Genomic DNA, 23840 nt, shown 5'->3' on the forward strand with positions numbered 1-23840 from the left:
ATTACATGGTGACTCATCTCAATCAAAACATTCCATTTTTATGTGTATTTATGTTATAAGTTAAGCAAGCATTGACATAGGAGTATATAGGAGGGTTTTTTTTAATGCAAAATGAAATCTTTGGTGGTTTTATTGATGTACTTAGACTACTTATATAGAATGTAATTTTGTTAAGGTTGGTATACTTATCAGAATGTTTGGGTTGAAATTCTAATTCCCAAGAAATGGCACTAGGAAGTGAGGACTTTGGAGGTGATTAGATCACGAGTGAGCGGAATTAGTGCCCTAATAAAAGGGCCCCAGAGAAATCTCTTGTCCTTTCCATCATGTGAAGACACAGAAGCCATCATATAGGAGGAGATGAACTCTTACCAGATAATAAATCTTCTGGTACCTTGATCCTGGACATTTCATTTTCTAGAGCTGTGAGAAAAAAATATGGTTTATAAGCCCTGCTATTTATGGTATTTTGTTATAAAATCCCAGTTGGACTAAGACAATTGGTTTTTATGTGGATCATTTTCATATTTGATTTGATTATGCCTTCATTTAAGTATGTGTTTCTCTGTTCCCCCCCCCTTTTTTTTCTTCCTATCTGAAATGTCCTGCAAGGATCATGTATTGGAGTCTTGGTCCCCAGTATAGCAATGTTCTGAGGAGTTTTGAGGAAGTGATTGGATCACCAAGGCTCTGCCCCCACAGAGGGATTAATCTATTGACGGGTCCATAATTTTATCACATTATTGGGAAATGGTAGAAACTGTAGGACGTGGGTTCTTGGGGGTGTGCCCTGGAAGGGCTTATCTTGTCCGACTTCTTTCCTTGTTCTCTCTTTCCTTCTGTTTCCCAGCTACTCTGAGGTGATCTGCTTTGCTCCACCATGCTATTCCACCATGATGTTCTGCCTCATATAGGCCCCAAAACAATGGAGTCAGCCAACCATGAACTGAAGTCTGTGAAATTGTAAGCTAAAATAAATCTTTCCTTCTCTAAGTTGATTTTCTCAGGATTCTGTTCCAGTGATGAAAAGATAACAACTTTATTTTGACTACCTGTAAATCTTTTAGTAATCAGCTTGTTTATACCTAATTTTTTGACCATAATTCTCTATATTTTTAGCAGTTAATCTAGGTAATACTATTTCCAATCTATATTTTTAGCAGTTAATCTAGGTAATACTGTTTCCAATCTACCTTATAATTGTCCTGTGTGTTGTGTTCACATACATTGAAAATTATACCAGATACTTTTTATATCTTTGTTTTTGATAATTATGTATATTTGTAAAAATTCAAGAGATAGTTTATTATGATTGTTGGGATATTTATGATTTCTGTGCTCTTTCTTTTTTCCTGAAATTTAAGGTTCCCTCATGACAACATTTCAGTTTGAAGAATTCCAGTTAGTATTTATTTTAGAGAAGGACTTGTAGCAATGAATTCTGCTACTTTTCCTTCATCTGAGGTTTTTTTTTTTTTTTTCTTTTGCCATCACTATTGATGGATATTTTTACTGGATATAGAATTTTGGGTTGTAAGTTCTTTATGGGTATAATCCCACTGTCTTCTGAGAACCTGGATTTCTGGTAAGAAATCAGCAATCCTTCAGATTCTTGTTCCCTTCTTTCTGATGAGTCATTTTTTCTGGCTGTTTTTCTTCATCTTTCATTTTCAGTAGTTTGATTATATTGTAAGTGGGTTTGGTTTTCTTTGAATTTATACTTTTCAGGGGGTTTCTTCCTGTTCTTATGGATGTAAATATATGTCTTTTATCAAATTTGTGTTTTCTGCAATTATTTCTTCAAATTTTTCTTTCTGTACTAACATTTTTCTCCCCTTTCTTTAGAACTTCAATACTAGAAGGCTAGATCTGTTAAATTTTGCCCCATACATCCCTGAGATTGATTTTTCCCCCAATTTTTATTCTCTTCATTGTAGAGGTTGAATCAATACTTTGATCTGTTTTCAAGTTCATCAACACATTTCTATCCTCCTTGAGATCATTGAATGAATTTTTAATTTCAGATATTATTTTTCAGTTCTAAAAGAATCAGTTTCAATAGTTCCAGTTTCCTTTCTAATGACATTGATCTTTCCATTTATTTTCATAATGTCTATTTTTATCCATTGAGCATCATTATAATAATTGTTTAAAGGTCTTTCTAAGAATTTTAGTACATCAGTTATTTCAGGTTGACATCTATTGTTTTTTTCCTCTTTAGAATTTGTCATGTGTGCTGGCTTTTTTTTCTTTTTTTCTTTCTTTTTTCTTTTGGTTTGGTCTTGTTTTTGTATGTTGAGTGATCTTAGATTTTTTTCCGGGACATTTTGAATCAGATGATTAGCTGGATCCTGTTAAAATCTTTTAGAAAACACCCTCTCTTTTACTTTCACAGGCAGTGGTCTTGGACATATTCAGACTGCAGGTTCTGCCCTTCTGTGGGCAGGGTTCCAATATCAGCTTAGTTCTCAATGCCTTTGCTCTCCTGCTGTGAGTCTGTCTCCACAAGAGCAGCTCAGAGGAGTCTGGGACTGATGTCACTTCACTCACAGAGTTAAGAAATCTCTTTCATTACTTCACTCTCCATTGTTTCCTCCACTCCCTGTGGCACCCAGGATCCCTTTTATCTAATCCTCTAGACACAAATTTGGTGTTTCTTTAAAAGTTTTAGACACTTTTAAGATGCTGCTGAATAGTTTTATGCAATCAGGCAAAGCAGTGAAGGGAAAGAGAGGATTCCTCTTTCACTTCAGATTATAGGGTCTTCTTTTCCCACTTCCTTTAACAAGAAAGATAAGTTTTCTCTTTGTGAAAAAGTTTCTCTCTTCTCTTCTCTCTCTCTCTCTCTCTCTCTCTCTCTCTCTCTCTCTCTCTCTCTCTCATCAGAAGCTAATATAGCCCAGAACTGAGGCCATTCTCAACGTATGAATAAATAAATGGGTATAAGAGATGAATCTTTCTCCCCGAAGAATTCCAAATAATTTATATAGATTCTTCTCCCACTCAGCTTGATATGTATTAGACTTAGTGATTTTCTTTCAGCCCAGTGAACACTATTTTAGCCAGGTGATGAAAGTTAGGATCACTAGTGATAAGTTATGTTGATAGTGTGTTCCTCTTATATGATATTATGAAAAGGACTCTTTGCCTCTTTAATATTCTTCCTTAAAATCCATAAGTCCAGTAGAAGCATGAGGAAACATCAGGCAATCCCAATATGAGGGATATTTTTTTAAATATTAATCTAACACTCCTCAAAACTCTCAAAGCCACAGAAAACAAGGGAAGACTGAGGAAGGGTCATAGACCAGAGAAGTTTAAGGAGGCATGATGACAACTTGCAGTGTGTTATCCTGGATTGGATCCTAGAACAGAGAAAGGACTTCAGTGGAAAAACCAGTGAATCCAAATAAAGCCTGGAGTTTAGTTAATAACAATGTAAAAATGCCAGTTTCTTGTTTTCTCAAATGGACGTGGTAATGTTAACAGTGGGTGTGAGGAACATTAGAATCTCCATCCTATCTTTGCAGCTTTTCTGTAAATACAGATATTTTCCACAGTAAGCTTTTATTGAAAAAACAAGCAAGCAAACAGGGATTGACCTTATTCTCTCTTGCTTTCTGTGCCCCTTTTCCTGGTTCTCTGGCTGAAGGATATTTCTCTCTTGAGTTTCTGCTGCTTGTGTCCTTGCATGGTCCCACAGTAGGAACACCCTTCATTCAAAGCCAGGAAATAAAAGAGGCAAAAACCTTCCATAAAACTTACTCTTGTTATAGCTTGGTCTTTAGTTTTTGACTTGGCCCCCCAAAACCAACTCCTATTGCCAGTGCTCAGATCATTTATTTTATTATTATCATCTTCAGAGATTTGTTTTTGATCTTTGGAAGAGATAGGATTCAATGTTCTATTTCATATTGCTCAATACCAGAAGTCCTCATTTCTCTACCTTCATCCTCAGGTCTTACAAATGTAGTTGGATTGCTGCATAACCATCAACACTCAGTCATTATCTTTTTGTATAGTGCAAGCGTTCATTTTTTATTGCCTAAGAATTTTTAGCTTGTAAATTTGATATCTGTTTGTGCATACCTAGAACTTAACTAGGGCACTGAACCTATATTTTTGCTGATGTTTGAAATTCTTTTATGGCCCAAATTTCTGTTTCACAATTGGAGGTAAAATTTTACAAGGCAAAAGCTCTAGAAAGGAGGACAAGGAAACTGACAGAAACCCTGTGGAGGTGCATCTTGGGATAGAATGCCAAGATGATTGATAAGGAGCCTAAGGTTCAGACAGATGGGCTGTGTGCCATGTTTCACATTCACAGGTAGGATAAGTTGTAGAGCCAAGATCAAACACAAAGTTTGTGTTCTCTTTTTCACTGCTCTTGCCTCAAGGATAAAGGGGTTAGAAGAAGGAAGGGAAAATATGAAAGAAGGAAGAGGAAGGGAAAAGCTAAACTTATTTTAATAAATAGAATGAAGAGACGGTAACAAATCTCCCTGTAGATTCTTTTTCATAATGTCCTGTATGTGCATTATTTACACTGAGGCGCTGCTCTCTGTGTTAGTCATACTCTGGAACACCCTGTGCATCTGTATGCCTAAATATGCCCTCCAATGTCTTCCAAAAATGATCTGTGGCAGCTGAGGAGGAAACATCTGAAATAAGCATTTTTACTTGGAGGAAAGTTTGAAAGGAGAAGGATCATGGGGAAGGAGCAACTAAGTAACCAATGCACCCCCCATAGCCAAAACACTGGGTGATAATTTTTGTTTGATTCCCCATTTGATGGGAAGACAGAAGTTAATCTATTCTGAGTAGTAGAAAAGGTCCTGCCTTCTTATTTCATGGTTTACACATGCATAATGTAGTTGTATTGTGATTACAAAAGAATGAGCAGAGAGAGGGAAGAGTTCCCATGAATGAACTAATCGTACATTACATTGCCATTACTAAAACTGTACAAGCAAACACAAAATCAAGACATGCAAGGTAAGTAACAATTAAGGGTCTAAAATAAATATAATTACATCTATATTGAAAGCAGAATCCATGAGAAAAGTTAATCTGTGACCAAACCTTATTTGTTCTACATGATTGCCCTTTAATATCCCTTTCCCTCCATGAGGGTCTGCTCCAATTGAAACTGCCATGTAATAACTGACTCTATTATTGATTTCGCAGAACACCTTCTTGCAAGTATATGTTGCCTGACAAAGAATTCTAATTGAATTATGGAATAAAATTATCATGAAACTTGTGGAGGCTCTAAGGGCTTTAAAAAAGTCATTTAATGAACTGAGGTCCAGAGAATGAAGACATTCTATTCCAATGGATAGACTCAAGGACAAGAGCCAATGAGCATGTGAGTGTGGGTGAGTCCTATGCCTGTGGTTTGGTACCATTCAGACCCTTCCACCACCAGCTCCCTTTCCCCCTGTTCTGAAGCAATATCTACCATCCACCATTCCCAAATTAGTAATGCATTGGTAAATTTGGTAAATGCATGTGCATTTAGGAATATATAGGTGTCTGTTTTTCTATGTTACATAATCTTGTATAGTTTTATGCATTTGTCTTATACACACACTGATAATCATATATTACTTGTGGGGTTGTACACCATGTTCTCCTTTACTTCATACTTCCTATTACTACATAAAAATCTGTCTCAGAGTAGCAGGATTCTATTGTCTGACCACATCATTATTTGTGTAATCATAGCCTCACTAATAGGCATTTAGGTTATTTTAGATTTAGATCCATTAATAGTAATAACATTGAACATCCTTAAAAGGCTATGCCATTTTTTAGTGTAAATGGATATTACAAAACTTTTCTTCAAAAAGATTATATCCTTACTAACAGTGCATGAGATCACTTTAAAATTTCCAATTGTTGGATATAACCAGCCTGAATTAGTCAAGGAAATAAGTAAAAGATGGTATTTCATTGTGATTTAAATTTACCTTTTTAGGAATAGGAGGGATTATGAGGGAAGCTGAGCATATTTTCATATGATATATATTTTTTGAAATGGAAACTCATAATTGTTGAGTTTTTCCTTTTTTTTTTTAATTGACTTACAGATCTTTTTACAGTGTTCTAGGTATTGAAACTTGGTGTCATATATTACAAATATTTTGTCATCTTATACATTTTTGTTTTTTTTTTTATCCTAGAGATGCTTTTAATTTAAATTGAATTAAATGTAAATTTATTTAATATAAACATTTATTTCCCTATATTTTGTTCTGATACTTGTGATTTTTTAAGCCTTCAACTCTTTAATAATCTGAGCAGCTTGTGAAGAAAATATTTAATGATCTCCCCAAATTTCTAATTCCTGCAATATAATTTTTTGAATAATTTTCCTTTACCCATTGAATGAAACATTAACTTTTATTATGTGATAAGTTGATACAGATCTGTGTGTTTTTTGTTTTGTTTTGTTTTGTTTTGGTACTGAGGATTGAACTCAGGGGCAAGTTACCACTGAGATATATTCCAAACCCTTTTTTATTTTTTATTTTGAGGCAGGGTCTCACTGAGCTAAATTGCTGAGGCTGGCCTTGAACTTGCAATCTTCATACCTCAGTCATCCAAGCCACTGGAATTACAGGCATGCACCATCACACCTGGTTTATCAGTGTGTTTTAAAATTCTTTTATACTGATATATTCTCTTTTCCTGAACCAAAACAACATTTGTGTTTATTTCAGCTTTTTCTATAGTATATTCTGATAACTAGTAGGGCAAATGTTACCTCATCTCTGATCTTTAAACATTTTATTTCTTCCATACGAATTTTAGGACTATCTTGTCAGGTTTTAATAAAAAATTTTGTTGTTTGATTTAAATAGCATTAGAAAATCACGGAATTTATCTATTACATTGTGAAGAATGAGTATTTTAAAATATTCATTTTTTTTCCATCCAGGCACTTACATATTCTTCAATAAAATTTTTATCTCATTCTTAATGTAAGTCACACATTTCTGGTAAAGTTTATTTTATAACTTTCCCCCATTATTTTGAGTTGAATGGGAATTTTTTCATAGACATTTTTGAATTGATTATTGTTATGCAGAGGAGAAACATTGCCTTTTTCATCTGAATCCTGTCCTTGGCCCTTGGTGGACTCCATCTATTAGAATACTGGGCTTGGATATAAAGCTTCCTAAGGTTTTCTTTGTGGGTCAAGTAGATCATAGGCTCATGGGGAAAATAAGATATCAAAGTGTTAAAATGACACATTCACCCACAGCTTCTAATTATAATGTTCCTGTGTCCTTGAACCCTTGGGCTAGACAGAGAAGCCTGTGTTACATATACAATGATGGAATGGTTGGCCTTTTGCGTCAGCTACAGGGCTGCACATCACTGTTGAGTGGGGTTTATTGTGTGAAGTTCATCATTAGGTGGAGAGAGGGTCTCTGCTGCAGATGAAGGGCAGAGAGTCAGTGAAAAGAACAGGAGCTTCAGTTCCTAGGTTTAAAGCTTACTTCTGACACTTGCTGTGTGAGTCTGAGGAAGAGATTTTCATTAGGACTCAGATGCTAATGCTTTTCTCGTTGTGTGTCTATCATGTTAAATGGAATATGGCAGGGAAGATGTCTCTGATACAGTAAGTGTCTATTACATGGAGGCCTTTGCTGTTGTTGGGAAGAGTATGTTGGTGGAGGTGGACTTTGTGACTGACAGGCTGGTTTTGAAGTTCTAGCTCTGCCATTTCCTAATGCTACTTGGACTCTTCAAGCTACTTGGACTCTTCAAGCCTCAATTTCCTCAAGATTGGACTGAAGATAATTTAAGGATTAAGTGAGAATGTGAACATGCATGCTTCACAAATTATGATATTTCATGTAACTGGCTGGTGGTCATGTTATTTCTGGAAATCTCCCTTCTTTCTGTAGACAAAAAAAAAATATGTTCTCATTGAGATATAAAGAAGATGTGTCTCTCATTAAAACCACATTTTTAAATCAAAATATATAAAATGAGCTTCAGGTATCATTTATGTTTCATAAAAATCATTTCATGGGCTAGGGATATAGCTCAGTTGGAAGAGTGCCTGCCTGGCATGCACAAGGCCCTGGGTTCAATCCCCTGCACCACAGAAAACAAACAAAAAACATTTCAGGATTTTAGTTACTTGATTTGTATGTGTTTTAAAAATGTTCTCCTACTATTTTCCAGGTAATTATTCAGGCCATTCTTTCAAAACCAAGTTTTGTCATGAAACTGAGTACTATAGAATTCTGCTTTTCTGAGACATGATGAGACTTCTTGCTTCAAGCAATGGTATCATAGATTACTTAGGAAAAGTGAGAACATTGCCATAATGTTGGGTCCAATATTCTTCTGCTTTCTAGCTGGGTATAAATCATCTTTTTTATTTATTCATTGAATTTAGGCATAGCAGGGAGGCACTTGAAAAATTGTTAATGATTAAAATTACTTATCATAAATTTGAGTCTGAGGGAGACCTTCTTTAAAATTGGACACACTGGGCTGTAGTGTAAGAAGAAACATTTTATTGAAGCAATTTTATTGCCAAGACACTTTTTTCAAAGTATCATATCCAAATGCAGATGGGTTCTTTAACCAAGAAGTGGCTGGTCTGAACATTCTAGAAGATAGACATTAACCATTCACCAAACTGTGCCAACCATCCTTGAAAAAAAAGCACATTTCATAAAGAAGCCATTAAATGTAATTAACTGTTTTCTGAACCCAGCTTTAAGCCTTCCAATTAAACAATTTGTTGAATTTGTTGTCATATCTAGGAACTTTAAATCTATTGCTCAGTGATTTTCAAAGAAGTAAGTTCTTTAAAGGTTAACTGGAAAAATGCCTGTGGAAACAGGGTGCATACACAGATCAGAGGTGGAGTTATCAACAGGAATACTTGTGATATTAATCCCAATTTACTTAATATCAGGTGACTCACCTGAAATTTCTCATCACAAGAGATGAATGGTATTGTGAGAGAGTCAGTGGGCATTTCTCCAACCTGCTCATGAAGGACCTTTGTCCATGTTGGAGGGGAGCAGAGGCAAAGTTCACAGTTTATCCACAGGTGTTAGTTACAACTTGGGGTCTATTATTCTTTGTCCAGGGTTTATGGTTAAACCAGCTTTGTGCTTGAGGAAAAAATATACAAATACAAGATGTGCCACATTCTCATTTCCCAGGCTTGTCTTGCCAGCTTCTCAGCCAGAGGAGGTACTTAGAAGGAAGGAGAAGGGGAAGGCAGAACTATGATATTGCTTAGGCGATCTCAAACTGGGCTGTACTTTACCTAGGGAAATTTTAAAATATGGATGCTTGGGGTTTCCAGATAATACCAATGCACACTGTAAGTGAAGAAAATGGCTTTGGACACTCATCATCCAAAAGATGAGTTAGTTTTCAACTTCTTAAATGCAATTGGGTAACCCCTGTTTATTTAGAAAAAATGGTAGGGTCAGGGTTTGGAGTTGTAGTTTCAAAGAAATAAATATTCAGGAGAGGTGCCAGGTGTGAGTTATTAACTTGTGATCTATGAAATCATTTGCCAGGTTTTGAGTATATGTGAATTGGGATGGGGTGAGGAGGAAAAAAGTTTCATCCCTTTCAGAAGATAATGGAAGGAAGCCACAAGGAACAAATCTTTTAGGAATCCACTAAATGAACATCAATCTGTACAAATTTATGCCCACACTAAGACACACACATAGTTTTTAAGAAAGAACATCTCTGAGTCATGGAGGGGTAGCCTGAGTGTTTCCTCAAACCTGTATCTTTTCCTGTGCCTGCACCCTGTACTTCCTCTAGTCAACAATTCCAGGTTCCCAGGGGGACTAGAGCAGCTCCCACCTACCATTCTGACCTAGAGAAAGTCACCTTTCCTTGTGCACCTTAGCACAGGGGAATGTGTTTGATCTTCTCTAAAGCATTAAATTATGGAGTAAAACTAATAAGATCAGCAAACAATGAAGGGAACAATGACAAAACAGGTCATAAGAGTCAAGGGTGACATGCAGCGTCTTCATCCTGTGCTCTTACTCTGAATTTCTCTTTCAATTCCCAAATAACTTGTCTGCTTTCCTCTCTTCCAGCCCTCCATCTTCTCTGGCTAAGATGGTCTTAGTTTTGGTGACCTGGGGATTTTCTCATGAATCAAAAGACTCTGGCTGATTCTTAAGAAACGCTTACTATTATTTCTTCATATCTTCAGCACCAATTTTCAGTCCCTTAAAAGAGACTTAAAGCCATGATTGGTGAATAGGTCTGGACTCTGATGTTAAATGCCACCAATGGATAAGAGCATCGTCACAGAACTTCTTAAATTGAAATGTGCAAATGAGCTTCTTGTTCAAATGCACAATGATACCCTCTGAGAAGCACCATGACCAGTGGGGTCTTAGAGCATTCTATTGAGAATGACTAAAGCTGGAAGTCAAAAACAGTGCTGGGATCCTTTAGTATATCTGCCATATGGGGCAGGGAAGGGGCTGTGCAGTTCTGATGTCATGTATCTGACAAATCAGATGATGTTTTCTTTTTTAGTTTATCAGCGCCACTGCTTTCTGGAGCATTTGGTAGCTGTGGCCAGATGTACCATTGTAATGGGTTATTTTCCATTTTCTTTGTCAATTTTTATTTAACACTTAAGCTCAGAGAGGGAGACAGTCTTATCCCTAAAAATGAGGAATGGTTCCCATCACACACTGCCTTCAACCCACTGTAGAACCAGTCATAACAGCACAGTGCAAGCTCACTCCCTTCTGCTGACAGATTGGGTTTGGAGAGTTAACAGTTTGCAAGCCAGATCTCTGTTCTGTTTGATGGGAATCAGTCTTTGGTTCTTCTTGCTGTTTTGTTTCCTGCCCCAGTCCAGGCTCAGCTCTAGTGCACCACTGAAACTGGAACCCAGTTCTGCAATATAGGCAAGTTCTCACTTCTCTTCTTCTGAGTTCAGACTCTACTTCTGATACTCCTGGTCCAACATAGATGGATTTGTGAAGGTCTGATGCTGACAGCATCGTGCTGACCTTGGTTCTGAGCCACATTATGTTTCCCCACCTTTTCACTGCTGCCGTTGGACATTGATTCCAGTCTCACATGGGCCAACATTAGCCCCTTGCTGTGACTTGATGAGTTAGGTGTTGTAGTTCATCCCTAGAAGGTGCTGGCATGTTAAATAATTCCTAGGTGTGGTGATGTTAATATTAGCAATTGTAATAATAAAAGCAGTAACAGTCAGCATTTATTGAACAAATTTGATGGTCTAAGCTCTACACTAAGTGAATTACATATATTGTTAAATTTAATTCTCAGAAGAACCCTATGAAGTAATTTCCATTTTGGGCACAATTTTATTAGTGGGAAAACTAAGGCCCCAGAAGAATTAAGACACTTGTCTAACATCTCTCAGTAATAAGTGGATCTTAGATTGGAACTCAGTTTTTGGATTAAAGGTCTGTGACCAGAACCACATGGTGCACTTCTCTACTGCCAGGTGCCCGAGTCTGTCCCTGATTGACAGCTGCTAGAACTCTAAAGAAAGGAAATACTAATGACCTTCTTTTAGAAACTGCTGAAATGTTAGCTAGTTAAATATCTTTGGGAGGCATCTGATCATGTAGCATTTGTATGTACTCTCAGTTCTTCATAATCAAAGCTCTCAAAAGTTCATGGGCACTCTTTCTGCATAGAGATGACTGCTCACAGTTTAAATACCTGGGAAGGGAGTTGATACCTTCTGTCATCCCCAATTGATGTTGTGTATTAGTGAGGAAACATGACCAGCAGAAAGTGAAATTCATTAAGTATTTCATGCCTGCAGTGATTATAAAACTCGACTGCAATAAATGAGCCAATAGAACAGTGGTATGAAGCTGCCATATGTCAGTGGAAAGCAGAAAGCAGGAGATGGTTGCATTCCAAGCTTAAATATGAATACTTGGTCTAATCGCCAAAATCTTTGGCCTCTCTTGGCATATGATAGCCCTGGCATACAGCAGCGCTGCCACATGTAAATGCTGCTAGACAGTTCAGCCTTTGCAGAAAATAACATTTTGGGCTATTGCATTAATTGCTATTGCTTTGCATTTATACTACTTTTTGTACTCACTCAGGAAAGTTTAATTTTAAAAGGTAATTTTAAAAATTCCAGTGATGTTCTGAGGGAGCTCTGAGTGCTTTGGGGCATCTTCTGATTCATAGCTCTTAGAAAAGGGGTATTAGTGCTTATTAGGAACATGCCCTAAGGTAACAATGCAGTCACATGCTCAGGTCTCATGGTACTAAGGCATAGGTTACCATGATTGTGGTAGGGAATGCAGGTTTCTTTAATAATATGCAACAGAAATGAGTCGAGCTAACTCAATTAGAAAAGAAATGCATTCATTGGAAAGCATGTGGTAGTTTAAAAAAGAAAAAGAAAAATTGACTTACCAGACAGAACAGGAGTGGGGAAACTCCAGTAATCTTGGCATCAAGAACAAATGTTCTGAGGTAGGTGGACCTGCGACCCACTGGCAGGTCAGGCCCAGCAACCTGCGGAGTGGCAGAGCTGCCCCACGCGCCTGCAGGGTAGGTGGACCTGCTACCCACCAGCAGAACAGGTCCAGCGGCCTGCTGAGAGGCAGAGCCGCCCCCTCCCCCTGTGCCTGCAAGGTAGGCGGAACTGTGACCACCGGCAGATCAGGCCCAGCGGCCTGCTGAGGGGCAGAGCCGCACCCTCTCCCCGCACCTGCAAGGTAGGAGGACCTGCGACCCACCAGAAGGTCAGGCCCAGAAATCTGCGGAGTGGCAGAGCTGCCCCACGCACCTGCAGGGTAGGCGGACCTGCGACCCACCAGCAGAACAGGTCCAGCAGCCTGCTGAGGGGCAGAGCCGCCCCCTCCCCCTGTGCCTGCAAGGTAGGCGGAACTGTGACCACCGGCAGATCAGGCCCAGTGCCCTGCTGAGGGGCAGAGCCGCCCCCTCCCCCGCACCTGCAAGGTAGGTGGACCTGCGACCCACCGGCAGGTCACGCCCAGCAACCTGCGGAGTGGCAGAGCTGCCCCACGTGCCTGCAGGGTAGGCGGACCTGCGACCCATCAGCAGAACATGTCCAGTGGCCTGCTGAGGGGCAGAGCCGCCCCCTCCCCCCGCACCTGCAAGGTAGGCAGACCTGCGACCCACTGGCAGGTCAGGCCTAGCAACCTGCGGAGTGGCAGAGCTGCCCCATGCATCTATAGGGTAGGCGGACCTGAGACCCATCAGCAGAACAGGTCCAGCGGCCTGCTGAGGGGCAGAGCCGCCCCCTCCCCCCGCACCTGCAAGGTAGGCGGAACTGTGACCACGGGCAGATCAGGCCCAGCGGCCTGCTGAGGGGCAGAGCCGCCCCCTCCCTTCCCCCCCACGCACCTGCAAGGTAGGCGGAACTGCGACCCACCGGCAGGTCAGGCCCAGCAACCTGCGGAGTGGCAGAGCTGCCCCATGCACCTGCAGGGTAGGCAGACCTGCGACCCACCAGCAGAACAGGTCCAGCGGCCTGCTGAGGGGCAGAGCCGCCCCCTCCCCCTGCACCTGCAAGGTAGGCAGACCTGCGACCCACCGGCGGAACAGGCCCAGAGGCCTGCCAGCGTGGTAGACACGTCACACCAATTGGAGTAGGGGCCGAGCAGAGCCGCCACCCGCATCCGGATCAGGCCCAACAACCCGAGGGCGTGGTAGTCACGTCACCACAATTGGAGTGGGGGCAGAGTAGAGCCGCCACCCACGCCCGCAGGGTGGGCAGACCTGCGACTGACAGGCAGAGCAGACGTAGTGGCCCACCAAAGTGGTAGACGGATCACCCCAATTGGAGGAGGATCACAGCCACTACCCGCCCAGCAAGGGAGATTTTTCAGCTATACAAGAGCAATATAAATAAATAGGGGGAAAATTTCAAAAACACAACAGTTTCACCAAGCAGAAAGAAACGCGAGCAGTATGAAAAGACAAGGAAAGAAAGGACCACAAGCAATGCAGGTCAACTCAACTCTAGAAGAGGTAATAGCTGCAACAGATGGAATGTCAGATAAAGAATTCAGGATATACATGCTTCAGATGATCTGGAGTCTCAAGGAAGACATGAGACAGCAAAATCAGACAATGAAAGATCACTTTGACAATGAATTACATAAACAAATCCAAGAAGCAAAAGCAATAAACCAACTTAAAAACTCAATTGAGAATACTACCAGCAGAGTAGAACACTTAGAAGATAGAACATCAGACAATGAAGACAAAGTATTTCAACTTGAAAAGAACATAGACAGCTCAGCAAGACTGTTAAGAAACCATGAGGAGAACATCCAAGAAATATGGGATAACATAAAGAGACCAAACTTAAGAGTCATTGGGATACAGGAAGGCATAGAGGTCCAAACCAAAGGAATAAACAATCTATTCAATGAAATAATATGAGAAAACTTCCCAGACTTGAAGAATGAGACAGAATCCCAAATCCTAGAAGCCTACAGGACCCCAAATGTGCAAAATCATAAGAGATACACACCTAGACACACTATAATGAAGATGCCCAACATACAGAATAAGGAGAGAATTTTAAAAGCTACAAGAGAAAGGAAGCAGATTACATTTAGGGGTAAACCAATCAGGATAACAGCTGATCTTTCAACACTGACTCTGAAAGCTAGAAGATCCTGGAATAACATATTTCAAACACTGAAAGAAAATGGGTTCCAACCAAGAATCGTGTATCCGGTGAAATTAAGCTTCAGGATGGAAGATGAAATTAAAACCTTCCACGATAAACAAAAGTTAAAGGAATTTGCAGCTAGAAAACCATCTCTTCAAAAAATCCTTGGCAAAACATTACAGGAAGAGGAAATGGAAAATAACAATGAAAACCAACAGAGGGAGGTAGGACAGTAAAGGGGGGAAAATAATCAAAGAGGAAAACAAATCAGGTTTAGTAACATTAATAAACAAATATGGCTGGAAGAACAAACCATATCTCAATAATAACCCTAAATGTTAATGGCTTAAACTCACCAATTAAGAGACACAGGCTAGTGGAATGGATCACAAAACAAGACCCAACAATATGCTGCCTACAGGAGACGCATTTGATAGGAAAAGATATACATAGACTGAAGGTGAAAGGTTGGGAAAAATCATATCACTCATATGGACTTCGGAAACAAGCAGGAGTGTCCATACTCATATCAAATAAAATAGATTTCAAGCCAAAGTTAATCAAAAGGGATAAAGAGGGACACTACATACTGCTCAAGGGAACCATACACCAACAAGACATAACAATCATAAATATATATGCCCCAAACAATGGTGCAGCTATGTTCATCAAGCAAATTTTTCTCAAGTTCAAGAGTCTAATAGACCACCATACAATAATCATGGGAGACTTAAACACACCTCTCTCACCACTGGACAGATCTTCCAAACAAAAGTTGAATAAGGAAACTATAGAACTCAATAACACAATTAACAACCTAGACTTAATTGACATATATAGAATATACCATCCAAGATCAAGCAGTTACACTTTTTTTCTCAGCAGCACATGGATCCTTCTCAAAAATAGATCATATATTATGTCACAGGGCAACTCTTAGACAATATAAAGGAGTAGAGATAATACCATGCATCCTGTCTGATCATAATGGAATGAAACTGAAAATCAACGATAAAAGAAGGAAGGAAGAATCATGCATCACTTGGAGAATGAACAGTAGTTTACTGAATGATCAATGGGTTTTAGGAGACATCAAAGAGGAAATTAAAAAATTCTTAGAGTTAAATGAAAACACAGACACAACATATCGGAATCTATAGGACACATTGAAAGCAGTTCTAAGAGGAAAATTCATTGCTTGGAGTTCATTCCTTAAAAAAAGAAAAAAACAACAAATAAATGATCTCATACTTCATCTCAAAATCCTAGAAAAAGAAGAGCAAAACAACAGCAAAAGAAGTAGAAGGCAAGAAATAATTAAAATCAGAGCTGAAATTAATGAAATCGAAACAAAAGAAACAATTGAAAAAATTGACAAAACTAAAAGTTGGTGCTTTGAAAAAATAAATAAAATCGACAGACCCTTAGCCATGCTAACGAAGAGGAGAGAACTCAAACTATAGCATACGGGATGAAAAAGGCAATATCACAACAGACACTTCAGAAATACAGAAGATAATCAGAAATTATTTTGAATCCTTGTACTCCAATAAAATAGAAGATAGTGAAGACATCGATAAATTTCTTAAGTCATATAATCTGCCCAGATTGAGTCAGGAGGATATAGACAACCTAAACTGACCAATATCAATTGAAGAAATAGAAGAAACCATCAAAAGATTACCATCTAAGAAAAGCCCAGGACCGGATGGGTATACAACAGTGTTTTACAAAACCTTTAAAGAGGAACTAATACCAATACTTTTCAAGCTATTTCAGGAAATAGAAAAAGAGTGAGAACTTCCAAATTCATTCTATGAGGCCAACATCACCCTGATTCCTAAACCAGACAAAGACACTTCAAAGAAAGAAAACTACAGACCAATATCTCTAATGAACCTAGATGCAAAAATCCTCAATAAAATTCTGGCGAATCGGATATAAAAACATATCAAAAAAATTGTGCACCATGATCAAGTAGGATTCATCCCTGGGATGCAAGGCTGGTTCAATATACGGAAATCAATAAATGTTATTCACCACATCAATAGACTTAAAAATAAGAACCATATGATCATCTCGATAGATGCAGAAAAAGCATTCGACAAAGTACAGCATCCCTTTATGTTCAAAACTCTAGAAAAACTAGGGATAACAGGAACATACCTCAACATTGTAAAAGCAATCTATGCTAAGCCTCAGGCTAGCATCATTCTGAATGGAGAAAAATTGAAGGCATTCCCTCTAAAATCTTGAACAAGACAGGGATGCCCTCTCTCACCACTTCTGTTCAACATAGTTCTCGAAACACTGGCCAGAGCAATTAGACAGACGAAAGAAATTAAAGGCATAAAAATAGGAAAAGAAGAACTTAAATTATCACTATTTGCAGATGACATGATTCTATATCTAGAAGACCCAAAAGGGTCTACAAAGAAACTATTAGAGCTAATAAATGAATTCAGCAAAGTGGCAGGATATAAAATCAACACGCATAAATCAAAGGCATTTCTGTATATCAGCAACAAATCCTCTGAAATGGAAATGAGGAAAAACACTCCATTCACAATATCCCCCAAAATAATAAAATACTTGGGAATCAACCTAACAAAAGAGGTGAAAGACTTATACAATGAAAACTACAGAACCCTAAAGAGAGAAGTAGAAGAAGATCTTAGAAGATGGAAAAATATACCCTGTTCATGGATAGGCAGAACTAACATCATCAAAATGGCGATATTACCAAAAGTTCTCTATAGGTTTAATGCAATGCCAATCAAAATCCCAATGGCATTTCTTATAGAAATAGAGAAAGCAATCATGAAATTCATATGGAAAAATAAAAGACCCAGAATAGCAAAAACAATGCTAAGCAGGAAGTGTGAATCAGGCAGTATAGTGATACCAGACTTCAAACTATACTACAGAGCAATAGTAACAAAAACAGCATGGTACTGGTACCAAAACAGGCGGGTGGACCAATGGTATAGAATAGAGGACACAGAGACTAATCCACAAAGTTACAACTATCTTATATTTGAGAAAGGGGCTAAAAGCATGCAATGGAGGAAGGATAGCATCTTCAACAAATGGTGCTGGGAAAACTGGAAATCCATAGGCAACAAAATGAAACTGAATTCCTTTCTCTTGCCATGCACAAAAGTTAACTCAAAATGGATCAAGGATCTTGATATCAAATCAGAGACACGGCATCTGATAGAAGAAAAAGTTGGCTACGACCTACATATTGTGGGGTCGGGCTCCAAATTCCTCAATAGGACACCCATAGCACAAGAGTTAACATCTAGAATCAACAAATGGGACTTAGTCAAACTAAAAAGTTTTTTTCTCAGCAAAAGAATTAGAGAGGTAAATAGGGAGCCTACATCATGGGAACAAATCTTTACTCCTCACACTTCAGATAGAGCCCTAATATCCAGAGTATATAAAGAACTCAAAAAATTAGACAATAAGATAACAAATAACCCAATCAACAAATGGGCCAAGCACCTGAACAGACACTTCTCAGAGGAGGACATACAATCAATCAACAAGTACATGGAAAAATGCTCACCATCTCTAGCAGTCAGAGAAATGCAAATCAAAACCACCCTAAGATACCATCTCACTCCAGTAAGATTGGCAGCCATTATGAAGTCAAACAACAACAAGTGCTGGTGAGGATGTGGGGAAAAGGGTACACTTGTACATTGTTGGTGGGACTGCGAATTGGTGCAGCCAATTTGGAAAGCAGTATGGAGATTTCTTGGAAAGCTGGGAATGGAACCACCATTTGACCCAGCAATTCCCCTTCTGGGTCTATTCCCTAAAGACCTAAAAAGAGCATGCTACAGGGACAGTGCTACATCGATGTTCATAGCAGCACAATTCACAATAGCAAGACTGTGGAAGCAACCTAGATGCCCTTCAATAGACGAATGGATAAAAAAAATGTGGCATTTATACACAATGGAGTATTACTCTGCATTAAAAAATGACAAAAATCATAGAATTTGGAGGGAAATGGATGGCATTAGAGCAGATTATGCTAAGTGAAGCTAGCCAATCCCTAAAAAACAAATACCAAATGTCTTCTTTGATATAAGGAGAGTAACTAAGAATAGACTAGGGAAAAAGAGCACTAGAAGAAGACCAACATTAAACAAGGATGAGAGGTGGGAGGGAAAGGGAGAGAGAAGGGAAATTGCATGGAAATGGAAGGAGACCCTCAGGGTTATACAAAATTACATACAAGAGGAAGTGAGGGGAAAGGGAAAAATAATACAAGGGGGAGGAATGAATTACAGTAGAGGGGGTAGAGAGAGAAGAGGGGAGGGGAGGGGAGGGGGGATAGTAGAGGATAGGAAAGGCAGCAGAATACAACAGACATGAGTATGTCAATATGTAAATCAATGGAAGTGTAACTGATGTGATTCTGCAATCTGTATATGGGGTAAAAATGGGAGTTCATAACCCACTTGAATCAAAGTGTGAAATATGATATATCAAGAACTATGTAATGTTTTGAACAACCAACAATAAATAAAAAGAACAAATGTTCCACATTTTCCCACTGGTCATTATCAGACTGAAATCATTAATGTTCCCCCCTTATGTATCTTTCAGGGTATACTCCCAGTGACCCACTTCCTCCAGCCATAAGACACCTGACTATAGTTTCTCTCCAGTCCATTCAAACTAGGATAGACTGAATAGATTACAGCTCTCTTAATCAAGTTGATTCATCTTTGAGCATTCCTGCGTTAATACAGTAGCTTTTGGGGAACACCTAATATCCAAACCATAACAGTGGCTTAAAACAAAAATCAGCATTTCTATTTCCCAGTTTCTGAAGATCAGGAATCTCATTGTGGCTTAGCTAGGACCTTCTGGCTTGGGGGTCTCTCATAAGGTTTCAGGCAAGGCATTGGTCTTTGCTGTAATCATCTGAGGTAGAAGGATGCACTTTCAAGGTGACAGTCTCACCTGATTGTTGGGTTGGTAGTTGACTGGAGGCCTCAGTTATTCCTCATGAAGGCCTCTCTCCGCAGGCTGCTTAAGTATCTTGCCAACAGGATGGCTGACTCATGCCTAGTAAGCCACCTAAGAAAGAAAATCAAAAGTGGCAATGCCTCAGAAGACTCATACCTTCACTGTGCCATATTCTCTATTAGAAATGAGTCACACATTTGGCCTGCATTTAAAAGAAATGGAATTAGCTCTATTTTTTGAAAGGAAGAATGTGAAAGAATTTTCAGATTCATTTTAAAACTACCACAAAGTGCCAGCCTGTAATCAGTCTTCCACCTGACTATTAATTAATGAAAAGAATGGTTACCACTAAAGGAAGGTTAGCCCTGGTTTCTCCTAAGTGATGACAACTGAGCTGGGGTTTAAAAGCTCCATAGGAGGTTCTGTAGTATTCAATGGCATTTCATTTGAAGGGCTTTAAATATGCAAAGCCTTGAAAGTGTGAACCAGCATGGCATATTGCAGAGATTGTAAGTGCTTAGTTTGAAATTCCTAGAATTTGAGATATAAGGAAACACTGGTGGAAAACCAGACTGAGGAAAAGGGCCAACCATCAAAAGCTTAACACGTACTGTGATCACCCATCTTAGATTTTCAGGACAGTCCTTGTTAATGCATGCTATCTTGGTTTAATTATTAATAGAGTCCTCTTCCACAGTCACAAAGTCCTGGTTTGGACAATAAATTCTATAGTCAATTTAATTCTGTACCACCACCACACCACCACCACCACAACAACAACAAAGAAAAGAAAAAAGAAAGAAAAAAGCAGTGTCCATAGTTTAGTCAATAACTGAATTTTTCACTCTATAATAAAACAATGAAAAATGTAACTATTTTGTAAAGAGAATACATTGGAGAAAAAAGTCAGAATCATGGAAATTAATTTCAGTAGGTGATGGCGGTTCAAGACTTTTAAAAAGCCTTCTTAATGTGTTTTCCGGAAGATTATGTTTTAATTTTCTTGTGGCTTCTTGTTAAAAATGCAAACAATTTTTTAAATGAATGGGAAGTTTTCTTTTACTACACAAACTAAGAAGTTTAATAGCATTGGTTTTATTTGAAAAAAGTTGCATGAATTAACTGATAAGAGAGACTAGTCATAGGAGAAATTTCATTACTTTTATTTTTCTAGAAAATATTTAATTATAAAAGTTTGGCTCCTAGTAATGACTCAAACTATACAGAAAAGTTTACAATCAAATTTATTGTTCAATCCCTTTTGATTTTAATAAACTCCTCTAAATTAAGTAATGGTCTTTCTTATCTATCAACTTATTAAGATATTTGTCTTTGTTCATTTTGTGCTACTTTAACAGAATGCCTGAGTCTGGGTAATTTATAATGAAGAAAAATTTATTGACTGACAGTTCTGGAGGCGGTAGAGTCCAGGATCAAGGCACTGGCATCTGCTCTGGTGAGGGCCTTCTAGATATGTCTTCACATGGCAGAAAGGAGAAGAGAAAGGAGCAAGAGTGAACCCATATATGGGAACCCTTTTTATAATGACATTAATCTATTCATGAAGATTCTGATCCAAACACTTCCCAGCGTTATGTTCCACCTACCAACATTGTTGCATTGTGCTTAAGTTTATAACACATTATTTCTGGGGCATATATTCAAGCCATAACAGATATTATCATTTATTTTATTTATATATTCTATAGTACATTTATAAATTTATTAAGTTTAGACATTTAAATATAGGTTGATTTTTAAAATAAAATGTGAAGGCATAAATTTAATTTTTACGTTTAGTTCAATTATTATTTTGAAATGCCTAACTTTGTTTCCAAAAAAATATGCTTTGTTTTGGAATTTTATTTTTGTTCCATTAATATGACCACACATTTCTTTATTTGTGCAAATTTTTAAATTAGTATATATTTATGTTGATTTTAACGTTTGATGAAGTAAGTTTCTGTTATTGTCTTGCCAAAAATTCCTTGTTTTCATGCATTTTTCCCCCTCCTTTCAAAGATTTTTAAAATTAGTTCCTCAATTTCCAGTTTTAAAATTCCTGTTGGGCACAGGTGATTTCTAGGGCACTGAAGTGAAACTGTTCTGTGATACTTCAAGGGTAAATATACAACAGTTTGCACTTGTGAAGACAAAACTAAAACAAAACTGTACAATATGAATACAAAACCCTAAGATAAACTGGGGACTTCAGTTAACAGTGTTCTATTAGTTTTATTACATCAATTGTAATGTACCACGCCAATGCAAGGTGTTAATCACAGGAGAAATGGAGTGTGAAAGGAGGGATATATATTGAGAATTCTACTGCTTCATTTTTCTGTAAACGTAAAACTTATGTCAGAACAGTATTTCATGCTACACTGATTAAATTTTGGAGACCTGGCTGAACCTTTAAAATGTAAAATTTTTGTATCTTGGAACAAGGATATCTTCCTACTAATTCAGGTCTTCATTGATGTCCTACAATAGTTTTTTATTGTTTTCTCCAGGTATGCCTTCCACATTTTTTATTTATTTATTCCTAGGTATTTTATGACTTTCTTGCTATGGTGAATAGCATTCTTTTAATTTCTAGTATATTTTCTCATTGACTATCACTGTTATTAAAATAACGAAAGTTGTATTTTCAGTGCAATTTAAAGTTGTTGTTACTACATATTATGTTAATTATTCCATTAATCATTAAATCTATATTCTTAAAAAGTCAAAATATTTTAATAGTTACAATGAAATTTTCTTCTGTTAATATCTCTAGTTTGGTATTAAACCCAAATTATGTAGGTACACGTATTAAAGATGAAAATGTTTTTTATACTGGCTGCAAAGGACTTTTTGTTACAAGAGAATTTACATTATTTTCCATCAACAGGTTTACTCATTACTTATTCAGTTTTAGTTTCAGTTATTTAAAAAGGATATGTTGAGGTTGGGGCTGTGGCTCAGTGGTAAAGCACTTGCCTAGCAAGTGTGAGGCATAGGGTTCTATCCTCAGCACTACATTAAAAAATAAATAAAGTAAAGGTATTGTGTCCATCTTCAACAACAAAACAACAACAAAATATTAAAAACTTTGAAATAAATAAAAAGGATATAGTTGTAAAGTTTGGCTCCTTCACAGTCCTGGCATTGCAACCCCAAAAGCACCACATGGGCAACAATGCTTTTGAATATATCACAGGAATTTTAGCACATTAATTGAAAATAAATTTTCTCTAATTTTTTTACATTCAAATAAATTAAGTTCAGATAATATTTTCCATCTTTAAATAAAATATTTTAATTTCCCTTTTGCCTTGGTCAGATTTTATGGTTGTTCTTTATTCAGAAAACTTCCTAGATAACAATTTTTTCACTTATAATATTTAAGGCATATCTTAATATTGAGATTGACACAGCTCTCTTTAGTTTCACTAAAAATTAAAGCAGAAAATAAAGAGATACTGGGGAATGAATTGTAATCCAATATGATTTTGTTTTTATTTCCTTATTTGCTTATTGGTTTTGTAGAATACATCTTTACTTAGAATTATCTACTATCAAGTGATATTATAGTAAATCACTATAGTTAAAAATCTTGCAATATAGTACTCCAGTTTCTCTCTCCCCAATCATCGTGTTATTGTTGTTAAGCATTTAATTTTTACAGATATTATAAACACCACACTGCATTTTGGTCATTTTTGCTTTTTGAATGATGAATTATATTATAAAAATATTAAAGCCATTAAAAAGCATATATTTGCCCATGTAGTCAGTTTTTAGTACTTCTCATTCTTTTTTTTTTTTTTTTTTTTTTTTTTTTTGCAGATCAGTATTTCCATCTGGTATGATTTCCCTCCTGCTTGCAGGATTTCCTTTAGCATAATTTATCATGAGGATCTGCTGGTGATTAATTCTTTGATCTGTTGTAAGTGCCCCCCCCCCACCCCTGCAAAAGTCCTTATTTTGCCTTTAGCTTTTAAAAGATATTTTACTTGGATATAGAGTTCTAAGTTGGCAGATTCTTTCACCACTTAAAGTTGTTACTTTAGTGTGTCTTTGCTTGCATTTTTTTTAAGAGAGAGTGAGAGAGAATTTTTTTAATATTTATTTTTTAGTTCTCGGCGGACACAACATCTTTGTTGGTATGTGGTGCTGAGGT

Source organism: Spermophilus citellus, assembly GCF_964194105.1.
Source record: "Spermophilus citellus genome assembly, chromosome: 4".
Taxonomy (NCBI): Eukaryota; Metazoa; Chordata; class Mammalia; order Rodentia; family Sciuridae; genus Spermophilus; species Spermophilus citellus.